This window comes from Bos indicus, chromosome 17 (assembly GCF_029378745.1).
Source record: "Bos indicus isolate NIAB-ARS_2022 breed Sahiwal x Tharparkar chromosome 17, NIAB-ARS_B.indTharparkar_mat_pri_1.0, whole genome shotgun sequence".
Taxonomy (NCBI): Eukaryota; Metazoa; Chordata; class Mammalia; order Artiodactyla; family Bovidae; genus Bos; species Bos indicus.
This window is the reverse complement of record NC_091776.1, coordinates 43,759,481-43,767,295: the sequence shown is the minus strand read 5'-3', so window position 1 is coordinate 43,767,295 and position 7,815 is coordinate 43,759,481. Positions and strand designations below refer to the sequence as shown.

The 7,815-nt window shown below is 43.6% G+C and overlaps 1 protein-coding gene across 9 annotated transcripts in view; it reads left to right on the top strand.

Moving 5' to 3' along the window:
* Positions 1–4,613: 4,613 nt before the first annotated feature.
* GUCY1A1 (guanylate cyclase 1 soluble subunit alpha 1) overlaps positions 4,614–7,815 on the top strand; it is a 72,099-nt gene continuing 68,897 nt past the window's right edge. For 2 of the 9 annotated variants that reach the window (XM_019977706.2, XM_019977702.2), the window contains exon 1: positions 4,614–4,867. The gene's annotated coding sequence lies outside the window, so the exon portion shown is untranslated. Of the gene's footprint in view, positions 4,868–4,931; positions 5,109–5,160; positions 5,302–5,608; positions 6,366–7,815 lie in introns of those variants that run through there. The other 7 variants (XM_019977707.2, XM_070769220.1, XM_019977708.2 and 4 more) reach the window with 5 other exon arrangements.

Here is a 7,815-nt window from a genome sequence, read left to right as displayed (position 1 = left end):
GCTATCTCCCTGAGTTTGCTCAAACTCATGTCCACTGAGTCAGTGATACCATCCAACCATCTCATCCTTTGATGCCCCCTTCTCCTCTTGCCCTCAGTCTTGTCCAGCATCAGGATCTTTTCCGGTAAGTCGGCTCTTTGCATCAGGTGGCCAAAGTATTGGAGCTTCAGCTTCAGCCTCAGTCCTTCCTATGAACATTCAGGATTCACTTCCTTTAGGATTGGCTGGTTTGATCTCCTTGCAGCCCAAGGGACTCTCAAGAGTCTTCTCCAGCACCACAATTCAAAAGCATCAATTCTTCAGTGCTCAACCTTCTTTATGGTCCAACTCTCACATCCCTACGTGACTACTGGAAAAACCATAGCTTTGACTATAAGAAACTTTGTTGGCAAAGGGATGTCTCTGCTTTTTAATACACTGTCTAAATTTGTCATAGCTTTTCTTCCAAGAAGCAAGTGTCTTTTAATTTTCATGGTTGTGGTCACAATTTACAGTGATTTTGGAGACCAAGAAACTAAAGTCTGCCATCGTTTCCATTGTTTCCCTATCTATTTGCCATAAAGTGATGGAACTGGATTCATGATTTTCGTTTTTTGAATGTTGAGTTTTAGGCCAGCTTTTTCACTCTCCTCTTTCAATTTCATCAAGAGGCTCTTTAGTTCCTCTTCACTTTCTGCTGTTAAAATGGTATCATCTGCATATCTGAGGTTGCTGATATTTCTCTGGGCAAACTTGATTCCAGTTTGTGCTTCATCCAACCCAGTATTTCACATGATGTACTCTGCATATAAGTTAAATAAGCAGGGTGACAATATACAGCCTTGACATACTCCTTCCCCAATTTGGAACCAGCCAGTTGTTCCATGTCTGGTTCTAACTGTTGCTTCTTAATCCCCATACAGGTTTATCAGGAGGCAGGTAAAGTGAAAGTGAAAGTCACTCAGTCGTGTCTGACTCTGTGATCCCATTCTCCCCGCCAGAATACTGGAGTGGGTAGCCTATCCCTTCTCCAGCTGATCTTCCCAACCTAGGAATCGAGCCAGAGTCTCCTGCACTGCAGGCAGATTCTTTACCAACTGAGCTATTTAGGGAAGGTGGTCTGGTAGTCCCATCTCTTTAAGAATATTCCAGTTTATTGTGATCTACATAGTCAAAGGCTTTCGCATAGTCAATGAAGCAGAAGTAGATTAAAAAAATTATTTTGCTTTTTCTATGATGCAGCAGATATTGGTAATTTGATCTCTGGTTCCTCTGCCTTTTCTAAATCCAGTTTGTATATTTATTTAGAAGTTCTTGGTTCATGTACTGCTGAAGCCTAGCTTGAAGGATTTTGAGCATAATCTTGCTAGCATGTGCAATGAGTGCAACTGTACAGTAATTTGAACATTCTTTGGCATTACTTTTCTTTGGGATTGGAATGAACACTGATATTTTCCAGTCCTGTGGCCACTGCTGAGTTTTTCAAATTTGCTGGCATATTGAGTGCAGCACTTTAACAGCATCATATTTTATATGCACTAGGAAAAAAATTCATGTGACTCGCCTTATTGTGATATTTGCTTTATTTTGGTGGCCTGGAACTGAATCTAGAATGTCTGAAGAACTGCCTGCACAGGACACTCTCTAGCTGAGAGCTAACTTTGGTGAAACTGAGCAGGTCCTGGTAGAAAGGACTGAGGTAAATGTAATCCTTCCTAAAGAGTTTGTGTCTGAGGATGGTAAAGGCACAAGTGAATGAGTTAAGCAAGTCATAATCCAAGATGCAGAGGCATTACTTTGCAAATAAAGGTCTGTCTAGTTAAAGCTATGATTTTTCCAGTATTCATGTATGGATGTGAGAGTTGGACTATAAAGAAAGCTGAGTGCCGAAGAATTGATGCTTTTGAACTGTGGTGTTGGAGAAGACTCTTGAGAGTCCCTTGGACTGCAAGGAGATCCAACCAGTCCATTCTGAAGGAGATCAGCCCTGGGATTTCTTTGGAAGGAATGATGCTAAAGCTAAAACTCCAATCTTTGGCCACCTGATGCAAAGAACTGACTCATTGGAAAAGACCCTGATGCTGGGAAAGATCGAAGGCAGGAGGAGAAGGATATGACAGAGGATGAGATGGTTGGATGGCATCACCGACTCGATGGAGTTTGAGCAAGCTCGGGAGTTGGTGATGGACAGGGAAGCCTGGCGTGCTGCAGTCCATGGGATCGCAAAGAGTCCGATACGACTGAGCAACTGAACTGAACTGAATCCAAGATGAAGGCATGTTGAGAAGAGTAATGCCAGTAGAAGAAAACAAACAACAACAACAAAAAACAGGTTTTATACAACCCTACAATGTATGACAACTAGAGGTGGACAAATGAGACCATCTGGACTCAACTTATTCTTCTACCTCATTTGCCTATACTTTCTCTCTTTTTCTTTTTTTTTTTTTAATGTACTCTGGAAATGGCACCACTTCCTTTTCATTTAAAAAATTTTTTTAATTGAAGTTGGTTTACAATGTTGTGTTAATTTCTGCTATACAGCAAAGTGATTCAGTTTTATATGTGCATAGTGGCTCAGATGGTAAAGAATCTGCCTGCAATGTGGGAGACCTGGAGAAGACCCCCCTGGAGAAGGGAATGGCAACCCACTCTGGTGTTGCCTAGAGAATTCCACGGACAGAGGAGCCTAGCCGGCTACAGTCCATAGAGTCACAAAATGTTGGACACAACTGAGGAACTAACACTTTGACTTTTTTCACATATATATGATATTATGTTTTTTCATATTCTTTTCCATGACGGTTTATCACAGGATACTGAATATAGTTCCCTGTGCTAAAGAGTTGGACCTTGTTGTTTATCCATTTGACATGTAATAGTTGGTATATGCTTGCTAATCCCCAACTCCCAGTCCATCCTTTCCCTCTCCCCCACCTTTGGCAATCACAAGTCTGTTCTCTATGTCCTTGAGTCTGTTTGTGTTTCACAGATAAGTTCATTTGTGTCATATTTTAGATTCCACATATACGTGGTATCATGTGGTATTTATCTTTCTCTGTTTGACTTACTTCACTTAGTATGATAATCTCTAGTTGCATCCATGTTGCTGCAAATGGCATTATTTCATTCTTTTTTATGGCTGAGTAATATCCTATTGTATATATGTACCACACCTTCCTTATCCACTCATCTACAACATCTAGGTTGTTTCCCTGTCTTGGCTATTGTAAACAGTGCTGCAATGAACACTGGGGTGCACGTATCTTTTTGAATTATAGTTTTGTTTGGATATATGCCCAGGAGTGGAATAGCTGGATCATATAGTAGTTCTATTTTTAGTTTTTTAGGGAAACTCCATATGGAGTTTGTTCTTCAAAATGGCTCTACCAATTTATATTCCCACCAACAGTGTAGGAGGATTCCCTTTTCTCTACACCCTCTCCAGCATTTATTATTTATAGACTTCTTAAATGATGGCCGTTCTGGCCAGTGTGTTCATTGTTCTCTTTTTGAACATCAGGGTCCTATCTTCCCACCTCCAGGCCTTCACTCACAAGTTTGCCTCTGCCTGAAAAACACAAAAGACAAAACTTTCTTTATTTTATCTTTTCTTAAATATGACCTACCCTGTAGGGCCTATCTCTAATAGTGTTCTGTTGTAAAGTATTTCTCCTGTCAGAAGATCTCTCTTCTTCCTCTGAGTTTTCAAATCATTAACTTTATATTTCCTAAAATAGCATGAGCTCCCCTTTCAACTATGTGTTACTGGGTATTTCTTCTTATGTTTCCTCCTAGGTCTTAAATTCTAAGTATTCTTGGACAAAAGACCAAAATTTTGACCCAAGAGATTATCAAGTGTTGCAAGTAGAGAAATAGAAGGTTCCAGAGACAGCAGAACTAAAAAACACAAACTTACAGGTCTGGACTTTTCCCCAAGACTAAGACAAATTTTAGTTAAATGCATTTTTTCTAATTTAAATGTCTTCTTAGTTTGACTGATGTTTGCCATGAGAACAGCGTAGTTGTCAGGGTTGGGAGATGAGTCTAAAATGAACGGACTAGGTGGGTAAGTTTGGGGAGAAATATTAATATAAGAACTGGAGATAACCATAAACAATCTATCTCAGAGTTCCTGGGTTTGAAGAAAGACCGCATAATAATCATGATTAATTAATGAATTCAAAATGAAACAGCATAATGAGTTTTTCTTTTAGTCAGAAAGGTGACTAAAAACATTTATGTAAGAACCTATTTTTCTGTGTTGGAATACACACACACACACACACCCTGCACACCCACCAAACAGAACTAAATGTACCAAACCAAGCAGAATCAGGACCTTACTGGAAAGATGTAAATACTCTGCAACAGTAGAACTGCATTTGCAAAGGAGTAGATTGGCTTTAACCTGAGAACCAGGGCACGAAAACCATCCACGCAGACATCAATTTCCAGCAGAAACGCTGGAGTTTCTAACTACGGAGAACTACAGTTTTTCCGGCCCAGTGCACAGCATAAAATATATATATTTTTAAGTGGGCCAAATTTTCCTTGAGTTCCCTCCCTCTTTTTCCTTTCTCCTCGTTTGTCCCCATCCCCTACTGTCTGTCACTACACAGGAACTGCTGGGAAAGCTATTGGGCGGCTGGAGGACTCAGTTCCCCGGCCCTAGTCGGGTCGTCGTGGTGGGTGGGACTCAGTACCGAGCTGATTTTCCACGATCTGGTTTCACTGCAGTTTTTCTCCACTCTGGCTGCTAGACTCCGGGCAAAAAGCAGGGAGTCGCCTTGGGGAACCCTCCCACCCCACCCCTCAAGGCGACCGACCGACTCCTGCGAGGAGGGCGCGCCGCGAGCGGACAGAGGCCTCGAGTGACCTCACCATGGTGCGTTTCAGCCTCTACTTTCTTTTTCAGTCTTTCGTTGCAGGGAAGGGGAGGGGTTCCAAAAAGAAGTCAAAGGCAGCAGGGAGAGGCTGTAAGGGATCCTTGGGGCGGGGGGAGAGAGAGAGAGAAAGAGATGGAGACGCTGGTAGAGACCCAGGCTGGAGCTGGCTGAGCGTGGGCGCAGCGCGGGAACCGGGTCTGCAGCGCTTTGCGCCTGCCCCGCCTGTTGAGCAGGAGCCGAGTAAGCGCTGGCTGTGGGGAAACCGGTGCAGGGAGCCGCAGGTGCCGCCGCCGGGTCTCCTCTCCCGCCCACCGCCCCCTCACCCCCCACCCCTGCCGCCCACTCTCCTGCGTTGGCAGCGAGGATCTGCTAGGTGCGCCCGGGAGCTACCGGCGATCCCAGAACGCAGCCCCGAGGTCTGGGACGCAGCCGAGTAAGTGGTCGCCGTGTGCCCGCGCGGGTCAGGGCTGCCAGGGGAGCGGCCCTCTCCGCGGCCCCCGGCCCAGGCCTATCCCCCACCCCTTTGGGAAGACTTCCTGAGCTCCCAGCTGTCTAGCCCTGGGGCCGGCCGGGTTCCCACGCCAAGGAGGAGCGAGGGCGCAAAGAAGACGGCGCCCGGGGCAGCTCAGGGCCCGGGGGACCCGCGGCGGCCGGGGGCGGAAGGCCAGCTGTGGGTGGGCGCCGGGCCGCGCCGAACTGGCGGCTGCGCTCCAGGGGCCCTGGCGTGAGAACGCCGGGAGCCGGGAGCTGCTCTCCCACGGCCCGGGCGCCGGGGGATCGGAGCCCGCAGAGTGAGGCCGCGCTGCGCTGGTGCGCGGTTCGCGCTCCTACGGGGCGGGAGGCTGCGATCCGGTATAGCTTAGCGGGGCCGCCCTCAAACTTCCACGGGGGCTGCCGGGGCTCCACCGAGGAGTGAATGTGCGTGCGCGTGTGTGTGTCTGTGCATGTTTGTCGGGGTGTGTGTTCGCGTGTGTTTGTGAGCGCGCGTGTCTGTGTTGGGGTGCCCGCTGGCGCGTGTGTTAATTGCTGCTTGGGGTGTGTGATTCCCACTGTGATTTGGGGAGCAGTGAGCAGGGGTCTGCGTCTCCGTGCCCGGAGCCCGTCTTGGATGGGCTGAGCAGCCTCGCGGGGGCACTTGTGCGGAGGCTGCTTTGCACTGTGGTCACGTGGTTTCAGGCTATGGATTCCCTGCGTCTTCTTTTGCTCCCTCACTTCACAGGGTTGTGCCTTCCTTTTACACTTGGTGAACAGTGTGTATCTTCCGAAGTAAACCAGAAGGTTGAACGTGTCGCTTACTTGTGGCAATGCATCTTGGTTTCCAACATATTGAACCCCTTCGGAATTTTAAGAAGAACAGGTCATAAAACATAGTTCTAAATTAGAGCTTCATTTATAACGTATCAGAGTCTGTTGTGTGATGGTGATTTTATTAAATGTTTACCTCTTCACTAGAACTGCTCTTAGGAGGAACATCTTTGATCCTCTGATGACACATGGGTAAGCGTTGGAGTCTTCAAGTGATGGATATAGATTTTTATCTTGGTTCATAGTGTAATACTAATCTGTTGCTTTTCCTAAAACGGCTGTCTTTGTTTTGTTTCTTCAGGAGTTGTCATTTCCGGTACTATATTATGAAGAGTGGTAAAAGTCAATAATGGCAACAATATAACAAAAATATGAATGTCTAAAATTTCAAAGCAAATCTTAACTTGTCAAAAAGCCATGCAAACTTTATTAGGCATTTGGGGAGGTTGCCGGTGTAGTCTGCACTCTGTTCAGTTATTACACAGCTTGGTTTGTGGATTGCTTCCCGGGGTCTAGAAATTTTACATAAAACATTTGAGTCGCTGCATTTTGAGGGAGATAACCCAGGGTTCTCAGGTAATTTAAAGTGATTTTCGACCCAATAGAAAAATAAAAACCACAGAGTTAAATAAGCTATTCTTTTCATGTTAAAACAGCAGGCTTTTTGCATAAAACCTGTGTAGGAAAATTCTAGAATAATTAAATATTGTTACAGTAATTAAGCATCTCACATAAAACAGACACACTTGTATATTTTAAAATGTATCTGTTAGGAAACTGAAGTAGCTTAAGTTTATTTAATAGAAATTTGTAATTAATAGATGGCTACCTTCTGCTGCTTCTTGTGCTGTAAGATCTTTTTTTCAGTGCATGACAGAGAAAAAAGGAATTTTATTTTTCTCTCATTGAAACCCAACACAAATATAATGGAAAGTACTTAGGCATGGTACAGTGTTTTATAATGTATGAATATAAGAAGCACCTTAAAGGTCTGCTACAAGGTACTTGGGTATAAAATAACATGTTCAAGGTACTTTTTTGTCATTCTTGAGAACGTAGAAGGAGATGCAGCTTCACAAGGCTTGGTCCTCATATCTCTTATAACTACGGTTTATTAAGTGATCTTATGTTAAGACATTATTTTGAAAAACTTTAAATCAATCAAGATTGGATTAAAAATATCGGATTAAAATTGGATTAATTAATTGGAATGAATTGGATTAATTAAAATTGGATTTAATCCAATATTGGATTAATAAGTAAAGAAGTAAGTGAATTCAAATTGTTATTTCCGTTATGAATGTCAGATTTGCCAGGAAGTTGCTTAGCTTCCTTTTATTTGCTAGGAAATAAAACTTTTATGTCATTGATTTTTATACCACTTAATTATAAATATTTACCCAAGCAACTTTTGTTAAATGTTACTATTTATTACTTTTTTGCATATTTGTGGAAACATATTTTTCTTTCTAAAATATCAGTGATTTCACTGGTTTTTCATCTCTAGCCTTCTAGATGTTTTCAGTAAGCATTTGTTAGGTGGCTGGGCAGTAGTTTTGGTTAGGTCTCTCCCTCTTGATACAAGAAGAGTTTTTTGCCATTTTTAGGTCTTTAGATGAATAAATTTAGCCACTCATAGACT